The sequence below is a fragment of the Neofelis nebulosa genome, chromosome X (genome assembly GCF_028018385.1).
Source record: "Neofelis nebulosa isolate mNeoNeb1 chromosome X, mNeoNeb1.pri, whole genome shotgun sequence".
Lineage (NCBI taxonomy): Eukaryota > Metazoa > Chordata > Mammalia > Carnivora > Felidae > Neofelis > Neofelis nebulosa.
Window position 1 is genome coordinate 4,417,521 of NC_080800.1, and position 15,651 is coordinate 4,433,171.

At 39.4% G+C, this 15,651-nt stretch overlaps 1 protein-coding gene across 4 annotated transcripts in view; it reads right to left on the reverse strand.

Moving 5' to 3' along the window:
* Window positions 1–15,651, reverse strand: part of PUDP (pseudouridine 5'-phosphatase) — a 665,979-nt gene that overhangs the window by 490,330 nt on the left and 159,998 nt on the right. For all 4 annotated transcript variants that reach the window (XR_009257299.1, XR_009257300.1, XR_009257301.1 and 1 more), the window contains exon 4: window positions 3,910–5,038. The gene's annotated coding sequence lies outside the window, so the exon portion shown is untranslated. The remainder of the gene's footprint in view (window positions 1–3,909; window positions 5,039–15,651) is intronic.

The following is a 15,651-nucleotide window of genomic DNA, read 5'->3' on the forward strand; positions in this document are numbered from 1 at the left end:
TGGGTCAGGAGCCTGGGCGCTAGGGACCCAGGCTTTGAGAGATGCAGTTGCGATGACCAGATGGGCTCACCTCCCAGGAAGGAAGGGACGTGGACAGCCCTAGTCCATGGTCTCAGCCTGCACTGCACAGCGGAATCACCCAGGAATCTTTACAAATACTGCTGCCGCAGTCCCACCCCAGAAACACTGTTGTTACTAACCAGGGGTACAGCCTCAAGATAAGAATGTTGAGAAAATCTGTCCGTGTCATGCTGATGTACAGTAAGGGGTAAGAACTATCCAAGTTCAATGACAGGTTACGAGAACTGTGCTTCCCAAAACTCTCACACTTACAGAGAATAGCTATTTCCCTGTACTGGGGAGTATCAGGAGGATCTCCAGGTGTTTGTGAAGATGTTATCATGGCCTGAGATCATTGTAATTCTGCATGTGTTCTCACCTGACATCCGTGGATGAATAAACTCTGCATTCTGGGTGGGGTCCTTTGAGGTTTGGGTTGCTTTACCCTGGAACCAAGGAAAAGCTCTAGTTTCAAGACAAGTGGCATGCAAACTCTTAGGCAGAGGGTCCTTCTTCTGAGTTCCCTGGGAAAATCTCACTTTACATATTTGGGGGATTCCAGACTTTCTGGAAGGGACCATCCACAGTCCCTGAGGTAGCCATTATTATCTCAGTTTGAAAGATGAGGAAACTGGGAGCGCCTGGGTGGCTCAGTTGGTCTGACTCTTGGTTTTGGCTCAGGTCGTGATCTCATGGTTCATGAGTTGAAGCCCCACACTGGGCTCTATGCGGGATTCTCTCCCTCTCTCTCTCTCTGCCCCTCCCCTCCCTCAAAATAAATAAATAAACTTTTAGAAAAAAAAAGGATGAAGAAACCAAGAAATAGAGAGGAAAAACAAATTGTCCCTGCGTTACCCATCTAGTAGGTTCAACAGTATGTTAGTTATGTATTGCTAAATGGATCACTGGAGGCCAACCAAGACTGACCCCACAGAAAGCCAAGACTGCAGTTTTTCGGCAAAACCAAGGATATGGGCATTGATTCAATAATCCAGTCTGAAATTTGGCTTCTGTAGGAGACAAAATAAGAGAGAGGCTTCACTGATATTGGAAGCATGAGTTTCACCTGGATGTCCCATGTGACCATACGGGAGCAGAGCGTGAAGGAGAAACCTCACCATGAAGATCCCCACACGTATGAGGAGCTGACTTCTCTCACTCCTCCACAACAGAGCTCCAATGTGGAGCTTCAAACGTGGTTTTAACATTCAGAGGCAGGCAGGTGTGAATCTCCTGACCATAGCTTGGAGTCTATGATCTTGAGATCAATGGTGCTTCCAACCCATCCTCTGTGGAAAGAAGATTGATTTATTCGTCAACCCTTAAGTCTGGGGCTGGCTGGCTTAATATGGGGCTGTGTCTAAGGTGTGGAGGGTAAGTGGTGATCAGATTCCGTCTCTTTTATGCCTTGTATGTCCAATAGACTACCCTTCGTCGTCACCAAAATTCTGCTCACATATCACAGTGCTGGCCAACGTCGTTGACTCATGGCCAGGATTTACTGAGATGAGCAACTCCCCCAAATATACTGACTGTCTTTCTTAAACCCACTGTGGGGCTCCAATAGACAGCTGTGTTCCTAAAGCATCTGTGATGAGAAGGCCTTGGAGTCCAGGTGAGCAGAGCCGGTATGTATGGCTGGAACAGCACGCAAAGGGTGAGATGTAGGATTATAAACCATGCTGCTCACACAAATTTCCCCCAAAGACATCTGGTCTTGAAATGGATGTGTGAATTGCATCTCATTGTCTGCAGACAGCAGGACAGCCTGGTGATCCATATCCACCAAGCCCACACGTGTCATTGTCTCTCAGCAGCTGCATCACGGCTGACACTCTCTTGGTCACCGCCACCAAGGAGGGTATGAAGAAACATCCCCGTGGGAGGTCCATCCTAGCAGTGAAGTCCGGCTTCACCTGCTCTTTAGAATAGATCTCTTTGCAAAAGCTCATTAGCCTCTAAATCCTAGTGCAACTGTGGGACACAATCTATTGTGTCTGATAACATTGAAGGGTAATCATGCCTCTAAACACAGAGTACTCTCCTCTGTTTAAGCAAATCTGAATGAAAAAAAATATATGTCATTTTAAAGTTCTCTTCTAAATACCTGTAGCTCTTATTAATAGATTTGTGACTTAACATAGCAATGGAGCCGCCATTTTCTGAAATGAGGTATTGCAAGGTATGATGCCATTTAAAACTAAAAGTTTATACAATAATTACGCTGTGTTGTGAAATAGTGTAAAATGCATGAAGGTAGGTGCAAAAGACCTCTGGAAATACATATTCCCTTTTGGCAGAAAAAATAATTTTGAGGACCCCTATTGGTGGGAAGTGGGCCAAAAGATGGACAGACACTGGCCTCCAACAAACTTCAGAGAAGAAATGATACATCTGGGGGGGGATATGGTGGCATGCCGAATAGACTGGACTTCCATTTGGCCACATGTGTTGGGCCTCTTTGCATGCGTCTTCTAAAATGAAATTGCCCGGGGGCGCCTGGGTGGCGCAGTCGGTTGGGCGTCCGACTTCAGCCAGGTCACGATCTCGCGGTCCGTGAGTTCGAGCCCCGCGTCAGGCTCTGGGCTGATGGCTCGGAGCCTGGAGCCTGTTTCCGATTCTGTGTCTCCCTCTCTCTCTGCCCCTCCCCTGTTCATGCTCTGCCTCTCTCTGTCCCAAAAAAAAAAAAAAAAAAAAAAAAAAAAATTTTAAAAAATAAAAAAAATAAAAAAAATAAAAAAATGAAATTGCCCGGGGTGCCTGGGTGGCTCAGTTGGTTCAGTGTCTGATGCGGGCTCAGGTCATGATCTCACAGTTTGTGGGTTCGAGCCCCATGTCAGCTGTCTGTGCTGACAGCTCAGAGCCTGGAGGCTGCTTCAGATTCTGTGTTGCCCTCTCTCTCTGCCCCTCCCCTACTTGCGCTGTATCTCTGTGTGTCTCTCTCTCAAAAATAAATGCTAAAAAATAAAAATAAAAAACGACTTCCTATTAAAAAAATAAATAAATACAAATAAAATGAATTTGCCCATGAGAACAATTATTCGTCTTTTCCAAGAAGGAAATAACCAGCACTCGCCATGTGGCTCCAATCTCAGATTTTTTAAGATCTAATTTAGATGCTAAGTTAACAAGCCAAACTTTTTAGCCATAAAGTTAGACTAGAGGAAAAGAGAGAAAACTTTTAGGATGAACGGGGTCAATACATGTCAGAGAAACTTCTAGATTCGTCCCCTACAAGGGTCAAGGTCACATCACTGACACGATGGTGGTCCAAGTTAATGGCATGGCTTGGTGAATCCATTTATGTAGGCTACAACTGAAGCCTCTGAAGCTGTGCACAGCAGCTCCTGGTATAATCCTGGGCATAAATACCCTCAAGGAGACTTGAGAATAGTCCTTTTGAAAGAAGGTTAAACATCATTCTCTCAGCTACTTCCTCATAGAATTCTGAATCCGGGTTTCATTAAAAGAAGAATGTGGCAACAAAGGGACATCCTACTACTGCTTATTTAGAGATTTCCACCCTACATTACATCCCTGGGATGAAAATGAAAGCTTCTCATGTACCTACCTACCATTCTAGGAGCCAAAATATCAAGGTGAAAAGCATCCCCTCTGATTGTCTGAGCATGGAATACAAACAAAATAATTACTGAGTCAAAAGGCATTTCAAACATGGAGCCATGCAACATAGGGAAGATTCTGTTTGTAAATTCCAATCACTACTTAGAAAGACTTTAAAGATTCATATCCTAGGCAACAGAAATGTGCTCTGTAAAAGAAATCTTCCCACATGCTTTTCTATATTTGACATAGTTAAGCTTACATTTAAACAAATGAGTTCCTTACCTCTCTACTGAGTGGTCCTTCAGCAAACCAGCTTTCTGTTCTCCAAGTCACTCCATGAATGGGCAGAAAGAATTGGATCCCATTGTGGGGACCACAGGCCACCTCTCATCTAAGAGGGGTAGAAACTTTCATATCAAGACTTCCAGATGCAGATGCTCAGGCATCAGCTGCCATTAGCTTATAGGGGAGAGCTTTGTGGAAAACATCCTTGTCCCACGAATAGGAAAGTGGCATCAGTGACCAAGAATCAATGGTACATACAGTCATGGAATTGGCTCCCCATAAAAAAGACCATTTCTATGTTGATACATATCTTTTCTGGTTTAAAGAATAATCAGTGGGATAAATCTGAGACATCGGACTATGTTTACTGCAGTCATGAGATAAATTATTATTTTCTTCCATTACGGTTTGAATTTATGATTTTGGACACTTCAGTCATTAAGGCAAGGTATATAAACCTAATTGCAAACTCTCAGGACCATCGAAACAAGAACATTCCAGGGATTGCCACCTGAGACCTTTGCTTGGGGGTCCATGTGCCGCTGCTCCTGAGTCAGTCATTTGATAAACCAAAGGCAGGGAGAAAGAGTCTCTACTAACTGATGCTACAATGCTGAGGCCCTCAATCGTCCCAGGCCATGAAAAGCTGCAGCATGGCAAAGAACGTCAGCATGATGAAAACATCATGGGATCCAGGAGGAGAATATGAATGTGGGACCACCATTTTGCAATATGGTGACCATGGATGTGGGAGAAAGATGTCAAAGTACTTCTGGACGCCTGTTTGGGTTCCAGGGCCTGGCAACCTCCTGTCGTAGCAAAATGAGTTCTCCATGTGTTCCAGCCCCACAAGCCTGGTGACCAGTGCTTCAAGGACACGCAACATTCCAACAAACCCCACGGCCGTGGGATCAGGAAACTTTTAGTGCGACAGAAATTTACTATAACCTCCATCTACCTTCTTCATTTTTCAAGTCCAATTCTGCAGAGTGCACTGCAGCCCTAGTATATGATGAAATGCTACATCCTAGAGGTCTTTTGCACGTCAATGGTTTCTTTGAGGGAGACCAAGCTGGTTCTGATGCTGAATTCCATCTTCAGGGGGCAACACCATGCAAAGTTCTTTCTGAAAGAAAAGACAGAAGAATGTGAATCAACAACGGAAACATGGATTTGTTTTTCCCTGTGTCATTAACATTTTGGAATAAATAAAATAGCCACTAGTTTAATTTTAGTCTTAACTTATTTTTAATAAATTTTTATCATAGTCCAGATTTAAATCACCATTAACAGATGAGAAAACAGCATTAATTGACTCAATGTAGGTCCGATGTTGGTAAGGATGTTTAAACAAAGACAGATTATGAATGATAATAATTCTCTTACATTAAATCACATGACATGATTCTCTTAGATTAAAACAACAACAATAACAACAACCAAAGAAGATATAACAAACCAAAAGAAGAAGAAGAAAAAAAAAAAAAAAAAAAACCTTTCCAGAATCAATTCTGGACCATATTAGCCAAAGAATATTTTTATGGATTGTGATGATCAGTCATGACAGTACTAAGAAGTCACCAGGAGCATAAGGTAAGAATTCTGATACAGAAGAAAATGTGAACTGTATTTCACAATCTTGGTTTCCTGTCTCTTGAGAGAACTGTGTGCACTTTGCATTACCAAGTCCATTCACCAACCTCATGAACTCTGAACTTTAGATGTCCAGGCTTAGACCTCAGAACAATGCTAAATAGGACTGCTTGTTAAAGATCTGGAGAAGCTCAAAACAGACACGTTCATGGTCACATATGATGGAACAAGCAGAAGATAAGCAATCATTAGATAAGACATAAAACCTCCAGAATCATGGCTGTGATTTGCTTCTAGATTAATATTCTATCATCGAATATTTAGTGTTAAATAATGTAATAATGTATAAAATATAATGTTATAATAATTTGTGTCATGTTATCTGACAGTGCATTGTATGCATGTTATCTTCCAAATTATGTCTCCTTGCAGCTAAATCAGTAAGCATTTGATAGAACAAATCAATATACTATAATTAAAATATTTCAACATAAACACAATGTAGGGTCAGTAGGAAGTACCTTCTTTTATTTTGCTTAGTTCTTTTCCTTTTTAATATAATTTATAGTCAAGTTGACTAACATACGGTACGTAAAGTGCGCTCTTGGTTTTTGGGGGCAGATTCCCGTGGTTCACTGCTCACATACAACACCCAGTGCCCATCCCAACAAGTGCCCTCCTCAGTGCCCATCACCCATTTTCCCCTCTCCCCCAACCGCCATCAACCCTCAGATTATTCTTTGTATTCAAGAGTTTCTTACGGTTTGTCTCCCTCCCTCCCCAATTGTAGTGTTCTAGATGTTGGGTAAGTTTGTTCCCCCAAATCCCTGTAGATAAAAAATAAACATGAAGCAAGCTGCTACCACTTTGGAAATAGACAGAGGCATACAACTATAATGGGAGTCATGTTATAGGCGCAAAAGGCATATTTAAGGAATGGAATACAAGGGGGAATATACATTAACAAAAAATAATGTCACCAAATTCATCATGGATGAGATACTTCTTTGCTTAAAAACTTGATTGTGTACTGGGGCACCTAGGTGGCTCAACTGGCTAAGTGTCCAACTCTTGATTTTGACTCAAGTCATGATTGCGATCTCATGGTTGTGAGGCTGAGCCTCACTCGGGTTCCAAGCTGGACGTGGAGACTGCTTAAGATTCTTTCTCTCCTTCTCCCTCTGCCCTTCCGTGCTTGTGCTCGCTCACTTGCTCTCTCAAAAAAATAAAATCAATTAAAATAAATTGATTGTATAGCTGGATCCTGCATGAGAAGCCAGAATATAATTGTTTCACATGCATTTTAAAGTTTATTTATTTATTTTGAGAGAGAGTGCGCGCACATGCGGAAAGGGGAAGGGCAGAGAGAGAGAGAGAGAGAGAGAGAGAGAGAGAGAGAGAGAGAATCCTAAGCAAGTTCCAGGCTGGCAGTGCAGAGCCTGATGCGGGGGCTTGATCTCAGGATCTGTGAAATCAGGACCTGAGCCCAGACCAAGAGTTGGACACTTAACCAACTGAGCCAGACAGGCATCCCTTTTTAACATGTGTTTTCAAATGCACATATTCTATGAACCGTTTTACTGGAATATGAAGCACAGCATCAAGTCTCCTGCTTTGATATCTCTAGTAGAGACAGACCATAGCATTTCCTGGTTCCTGATGCAAACCAGGAGTTACAGACCGATCAGGACTAACTAAAGGTCCAGGCAGTTTTGACTGGTCCTGACCAATGGCCTTAGGGTGAAAGGCACTCTCTAACATTGGCATCAGTTATATTTAATGCTTCATTTATTTTTATCTTATTATTTTTCAATGTATGTTTACAATTTCCTTATAAAAGTCTTTGCACCAGTTTTATTCTATTCATTAATAATTCCTTGTATTTGTGTGCCTTTGTGAAAGGTATTTTCTAAAAATGTATGTTCTAATTATTGCCATTATACTGATAAATAAGTGATGGTGAATATTTATGTTGTATCCTGCAACCTTGGTAAAACCTCATTGGTTTGAACAATTTATCTAACTATTCTTTGAGGTTTGAAGTTTTCTAGGTAGAAAATGAATAAGCTCTGAAGGATAACAGCTCCTTCCTTTATAAACTTCAAAGATTTTGATTTTTTTCTTATTTTATTGAGCTGGACTTTAGTACCTCCAATAAAAAAGCTGAAAGGAGATGGTAATAAAAAGCATTCTTATTCCTGATCTTAAACAAAAATACATTTACCTTTTCACTATTAATTATATTTCAAGTCGGTTTTGTTGTAAATGATGTTTATCAGGGTAGGAAAGTTGCTTTCTATCCCTAATTGGTAAGGACGTCTTTGAAAAAGAAAAAGTCAGGAATATTGACTTTATCAACTGTTTTTTCTTAATCTATCAAAATGATTATATAGGTTTTTATCTGGTGATTAATAGATTGATCTTTCTAATATTAATTCAGCATTGTATTTCTCAGATAACCCCAATTATTCCATGTAATTATTATTCTTTATACATTGTTAGATTATTTTGTTATTATTTTGAGATGTTTGTTCTTAGATTTGATAAAATTTATTCTCCTTGGATAACCTGGTTATTAAAGTTAGGTAGCTTCATAAAATGAGTTGAGAGAAGTTTTTTATTTTTCTGGTTTTTGGAAGAGTTGTATTGGTTTGGAATTATTTGTTGATAGCTTGCTAGAATCAACGTATAAAATCATGTGGTTACAGGTCTTTCAGTTTTTAAATTTTTTTTTAATATTTATTGTTTTGAGAGAGACAGAGAGACAGAGACAGAGATAGAGTGTGAGTGGCAGAGGAGCAGAGAGAGAGGGAGACACAGAATATGAAGCAGGCTCTAAGCTCTGAACTGTCAGCACACAGGGCAAGATCATGACCTGAGCCGAAGTCCACGCTTAACCGACAGAGCCACCCAGGCGCTGCTCAGTTTTAAAAATTTATCTGTTTCTTGGGGCCCCTGGCTGAGTTGGTAGAGTGTACGGCTCTTGATCTTGGGGTCATGAGTTCGAGCCCCATGTCAGGTGTAGAGACTGCTTAAATAAATACACTTTAAAAATAAATAAATAAATAAATAAATAAATAAATAAATAAATAAATTGGGGTGCCTGGGTGGCTCAGTTGGTTGAGCATCCAACTTCAGCTCAGGTCATGATCTCGTGGTTCACAAGTCTGAGCTGCGCATTGGGCTATGTGCTGACAACTCAGAGCATGAAGGCTGCTTTGGATTCTGTGCCTCCTTCTTTCTCTGCCCTCCCCAGCTCATACTCTGTCTCTCTCTCTCTTTCTCAAAAATAAGTGAAACATTGAAAAAAAATTTTGAAAAATAAATAAATAAATACAATTTATGTTTCTTCTTGAGCCAGTTATAACTTTCTAGGATTTTGAAAATTTACATTTTTTAATTGGTGTGAAATTAACACTATCATTTTATTATTTTCTTGATCTTGGCAGTTTCTATCCTTTTTCTTTTTTTATTCTAATAGTATATTTCTTTCTCATATTCTGTTTATGTCCTTCCTAATCAATCTTGCCAGAGGTTTTCCAGTCTTGCTATTTTATTCTACTTTGGTGAAGTTTAATCTGTTGTTCTTTTTCTAATGTCCTATGCTACATGTTCAACTCATTGGTGTCCATCTTATTGTCTCTTCTAACATCAACACTTAAGATTTTAAATTTCCCTTTAGATACTACTCTATAGTATCTCCCCTTTTTAAAGTATATAGTATTATTGTTGTTCATCTATATCTTCTGTTCCATTATGATCTCTTTTTGACCCATGAATTTTTTAAAACATGTGCTTTAAAAATCTAAAATATGGAGGTTTTCTACTTAACTCTTTATTCTTCATTTCTAACTTAATGCATTATGGAGAGAGAATGTGAGTCATATGATACAAGCCTGATGAGATTTATTGATTACCTGCTTTATGAACTAAGCATTCAATTTTCATAAACATTCCATGTATTACCTTGAGAGAATGTATTTTTCCTTTGTTGCCTGTGCATTCACATGTTAACATGAAATGTATTTTTCTTTTCATTATATTTTCTGTTTAAAAAATTTCCATCTTGTAGGAGTTACTGAATTATAGAGCAATGTTCGAAAATTAATTCAAATATGTTTATAGAGTGCTAAGCACATGCTTATGTATGCCTATATACTACGTGTTAAGAATACAGTGACGAAAGAGAACGACATAGTGTATGTTCCCATGGATCTACCTTAGTGTCCAGAGGGGAAAAGGGATAAATACTCACATGGTTACTTACTGTTGTGTTAAATGCCACAAAGGGAAAGCACAGTGTGCAATGAGGAAGGTTCTGTCTGAGATAAAGTACTCTAGCTACAGCATGTGAGGCATCATTAACTGTACTCAGAAGTCTGCATACAGAATATAGAAAAGTCACCCAAGTATGTGAATCATCAAGAATGGAAGGGGAGAAGATATATGCAAATGACATATCTGATAAAGGGTTAGTATTTAAAATCTATAAAGAACTTATCAAACTCAACACCTAACAAACAAATAATCCGGTGAAGAAAATGGGCAGAAGACACAAATAGACAGTTTTCCCAAGAAGACATCCAGATGGCCAACAGACACATAAAGATGCCAACATCACTCATCATCAGGGAATTACAAATCAAAACCACAATGAGATATCTCTTCACACCTGTCAGAATGGCTAAAATCAACAACTCGGGAAACAACAGATGTTGGCAAGGATATGCAGAAATGGGGAACACTCTGGCACTGTTGGTGGGAATGCAAACTGGTGAAGCCACTCTGGAGAACAGTACGGACATTCCTCAAAAAAACAAAAATAGATCTTTTGACCCAGGGATTGCACTACTAGGTATTTATCCAAAAGACACAAAAAAATGACAATTTGAAGGGGCATGTGCACCCCAATGTTTATAGCAATGTTATGGACAATAGCCAAATTGTGGAAAGAGCTCAAATATTCACTGACCAATGAATAGATAATAAGATATGATGTGTGTATATACACAATGGAATATTACTTGGAGGTCAAGAAGAATGAAATCCTGACATTTGCAAAATGTGGACGGAACTAGAGTGCATTATGTTAAGTGAAATAAGTCAGTCAGAGAAAGACAAACATATGATTTCACTCATATGTGGAATTTAAGAAACACAACAGGTGAACATAGGGGAAGCAAAGGGAAAATAAGATAAAAACAGAGAGGGAGGCAAACCATAAGAGACTCTTAAATACAGAGAACAAACTGAGGATTGCTGGAGGGGTGTTGGATATGGGCATGGACTGAACGGGTGATGGGCATAAGAAGGCACTTGTTGGGATGAGCACTGGGTATTATATGTAAGTGTTGAATCACTGGGCTCTACTCCTGAAACCAATACTACACTATATGTTAACTAATATGAATTGGAAAAAACAAAGATGGTTCAATGGTTCAAGTACAGGTCTGTCTCCCTACCCTATCCCTCTTTCATTCTCATTCCCCTCCCTAACTCCACTAGGTCCTTGTGTCTTTTCTTTCTTGCTTTCTTGCTTGCTTTCTTTCATCTTTCTTCCACTCGTTCATGTGTCTACTTTTTGGTTCCTCACTACCACAGATGTCTGTCTCTGGAAGCATATTATTGGGTGCTTAGGACAAAACTGCACAACTCTGTGGGTGTTATCTGCTCAGTAGAGTTTCTAATGACACACCCAATAAATTAATTTTTCCTGTCCAAAAGTTACATGGTTTATCAAATTTTGTTGTTGATTGGAAAGGTGCATAAGTAAATATCAAGGAATATTTTTAAGAAGTTACCATGCTTTGTATTATCCTAACAAATGCAATCACCTAAAGTGAGGGTTCCTTTCATCATGTTCAACAGATAATTTATATTGTAATTGTGTGAAGTTAGAGAAATTTTTCTTGTTGTTGTTGTTAGATGGATTACACCGAAGACTCATATTGCCCTGACAGTCAATTAAAATGTCTGGTTATTTTTATTATACATTTATTGAGTCTTATCTCCTTAAGTTGTTACTTGAGAGGCTGGCATATCTGACTGCGTATTTTGCTGATATCAGTCTCCATCTTGTTAGATTCATTTCATCAATCCAGCACAGCAATAGCCCTGGCTTATTTTGGTCTCAAGTGTATCACTCAATCCATTAGCTAATCATCCCAGCTTCCCCTACTTTGTAACCCTGATCAGCAGACTATCCATTTCTTCATCCAAGTCATTAACTAAAATGTCCATGGGAGAGGACCAATGAGCAAACAAGAGAGAGAGACCAAGAGAAACAATCCTCTAGAGTTGGACATCCCTCCCTTAATCTTTAATTTCAAAAGTTTAACCTGACCTTATTTGTATTTTCATCCAGTTCTCAAAGCTATGATTAAAAAACTTTGTCAAAATTTTGCTCAAATGAAGATACTATCCTTCAAGCCTACCACATTTCTCGAGTTTATCAATCCAGTGAAATGATTTTAGTCTGGCATGATTTGTTCATAATGAGCCCACCCTGACTCATGGTGACCTCCATTTTCTAATTTAAGTGCTCACCAACCAGCCTTTAAAATAGTCCATTTCCAAATTATCCTTAGGGATGACATTAAGCTCATGTTCTCTCAGAGCTAAACTGCTTTGTTGGTGATCTCATGTGAGTTCTAATCATCAAATCCAGTGTCTTCCGCTATGCCTGCTAGACCTCCTCATGGCATTTGACATTGTCAAACACCCCACATTTCTTGCTCACACATTTGTGCAATTCATCTTCTTCTTGGTTTTTTAAAAATCAGAACATTTGGTCACTTCCAATTTCCTGGATGGAAATCTCTGCTCCTTATAAATGACTTCTCAACATTGCCAGTGATAATCAGTCCACACAACTGGTGACCTCTTTCATGAATTTGAGAAGCAAAATTTGAAAGTTAGAACACCTTTCTCCACAACTGGTTTCCCCTTCTAATCTCCTCACAGCCTTGAGATTTTAATGTTCTTCTAAATGTTAGTTTCACAATTACCTGTGTGCAAGTTATTCTCAAGGACAGAGCAGAGGAAGCAATATAAAAGTCCAAGATATATTCTGTCTTGTTATGAAAGAATTAGTCAATGGTTCTTATCATTGCTTAGGTGACAAAACAGTTAGAATTTAAAGTTCTGTCTGTGGAACACCCTGATATTATGAAAGACCATAATTATTGGTAGCTCTCTTCATCTTTTGGCTGGTTTGGCCAGCCACAATCATCCCATTCTGGGGTTTTCTGCAAATAACTGCTTGTTTGGTTTTGTTTGATTTGAGGAGATTAGTAGTCAAAATATCAGACAAGGAAGAGGATGTGAAACAATTATGGAAAATAATTATGGAAAACAGAGAAAAATAAAAATAAAAACGAATTATGGGAGGAAATATTTAAAGTTAAGACTAATTTGTTATTGCAGTTAACTGTGGTGAGTTGTGAAAAGACCACAGCCATCACATAATTTTAGAAGCAAGGATACAAGGGAAATTTGGTGTTGCAGAGGGCAACTACTAAGCTTGTTGTCAAGAAGCTGTGAGGGTTCCCCCAAAATATCCATTACTTGAGTACAAGCAGTTCCTTGAGCAGAACTAATTCCTACCTATTGTTCTCCCTTGGGATTTGGTGGCCTTTTTGAGGGAACAAGTCAGTAAAAAACAGGTATTTGCTTCTTAAACTCCTCCATCAGTACTTCATAAAAGGATTAAAGACAATGTTAAGTTTGCCTAAAGAGACAAATGTCTGGAGAAGGTGGATAGATGTGAAGTACTCCAGAGTAAAGGAGAAGTAGTTAGATGCCATAGGGTGGAGACATTTCTTTTTACTTCCCAAGTTTATTATAGCCTATATATTTCCTCTTACTGATGATTTCTCAAGCTCTTAAACAACAAAATAATATATATCCTTCTCTCCAGGACTATCATTAAATTGGCAAACAGAAATGACTGTTTACACTATAGTGTGGCTTTGGGTAAAAGAAAGTGAGAGGAACATTGGCAGACAGAAAGGACAGTGGCAGCCATAAAGAATTCATGAGAACTGTAACTACCTGGGCTCTGTGGGAGAAAGATTTAGAGCATAGTTTTCAGTCAACCCTGAGAAGTACCTGTGAAGACCTCATATTTTTTAGCTAGACTATTCCATAGAACACTAAGTGAGGTCTTCTCTCCTTCTTCTAGCTATACAGTTGAACTCAAAAGCTCTTCTGATATCTTTCACAGTTTTAAATGCTTTACTTAATTATTTAATTCTCTTTTTTTAATGTAACTCTACACCTAATGTGGGGCTGAAACTCGTGACCCCAAGATCAAGACTTGCATACTCTACCAACTGAGCCAGCCAGGTGCCCTGGGCTTAAGACTTCTTAACGCTTTTCTTAAAAATTTCTGCAAAGACTTTATATTCCTGGATTGGTTCTGTGCCCATCCTCTCATATTTGGCTCATGTTCTGAGTTCACTCAGATGGCTTCTTTGTGATGATCACAATCTCTGTTGAAATGTCAGCTTTGCTGTATCCGTTAGGATTATTTGCCATTGTGCGGTCATGTTTCTCTTTTGGAAAACTGCCTGTCCAGTCTCTGTTCTTGCTCCACATGTAAATGAACGCCTTATTTTTGATTTTCATGTTACACATTTTTAAATGTTTATTTATTTTTGAGAGAGAGAAAGAGAGAGAGGGAGGGAGGGAGGGAGAGAGGGAGGGCAGGGAGAGGGTGACATAGAATCCAAAGCAGTTTCCAGGCTCTGAGCTGTCCGCACAGAGCCTGACACAGGGCTCAAACTCACAAACTGCGAGATCATGACCTGAACAGAAATCGGACGCTTCACCAACTGAGCCACCTGGTGCCTGCGCATTTTTTAAAAAGAAAGCTACCTGTCTCTCTGAAACTGATAATTCCTTATAAAACGCCAACAGGTGCATGGAAGGTTTTAGATTCCTCCCTGGTTATGTGACCCTCCTTGCCATTTCTTGTCAAATCTCCTTTTCCATATTTTAATTTTTTTTCTATAGTATTTTCCCATTGTGTTTCAGAGTACCGTTATATACAACTTAGACACTCTATGCCTGTTTTTATGGCCTCCAAGCATGTTTGCCCATCAGTACTGTGCATTATAATGTAGCCTTACTCACAGTTGGTAGGGGGCCTCCTCATCTCAACATCTGTCATTTTTGTGGGAGTGAGTCGTGAAAACCTCACCCATTTTTCTCAGCATGATCAGCAGAGCAGAGTTGCTACCATCTTTAAACTCTGTTCTGTCACGTCACGCTTGTAACCACCTGGCGACCACACAATTCCTTGACTAATCGTGTGCCCCCTGCTTCTTTTCTGCATCCTGCCTCGGCATCCCTGATTTGCTTTTTTCCAACAAAGTTTTGCCTTTTGGGCTTTGCCACCCACCCTGAAGAACATATTGGAGGTGTCTCCCCTCCTCTGGCATCCCCCTTGACACTGTCCAAGTTTTACTTAAATTAGGAGACTTTCTTCATACATCGTGGTTCATCACTTGCGTGTTTCTTCACTTCATCAAACATGAAACTGAACTTTAACACTGTCCTTCTCTTTGTTGTTTTCCATTGCTTTGGTCAGGACAGCAGAGATATCTATAGCTAAGATTACCAGTGAGAAATTTGTTATTTCTGTTTGTTTCTAAAATTGTGAAATATAAAACAAATACAATATGCTAATCACCTCCATTGTAATTGCCTTACAATTACATATGGGTCCCTTACATGTTTTTAATATTTTTGCTTTTGGGTCCGTATCTCCTACGAGACTGCTAATTCCGTGAGCGTTGACTCACACAGCACATGTTGGTTGGTTGTTGAGGTGAATTGGCCTAATTAGAGAAACGATTTCATATTCTTCTCATTTCATACAAGGATATGATAGGCCTTGGGGTGGGAGGAGTAACACAAATTTGATCACACTTGTTTTTACATATCAGACTGACAATATTCAGATGGTTGACATCACTCAACGTGGCTTTTTTCCCCTCAATTTTCAAGTTCTACTTCAAATGGAGTCTTTATGAATGTAAAAAAGTGCATGCGTCCTGATGAATGCAGCTTTCCGAGGTTCTTGGAAGGACTCTGGATTTCCTTTGTTTCAATTCTCATGGAACCATTTCTTTTTTTTGAAAT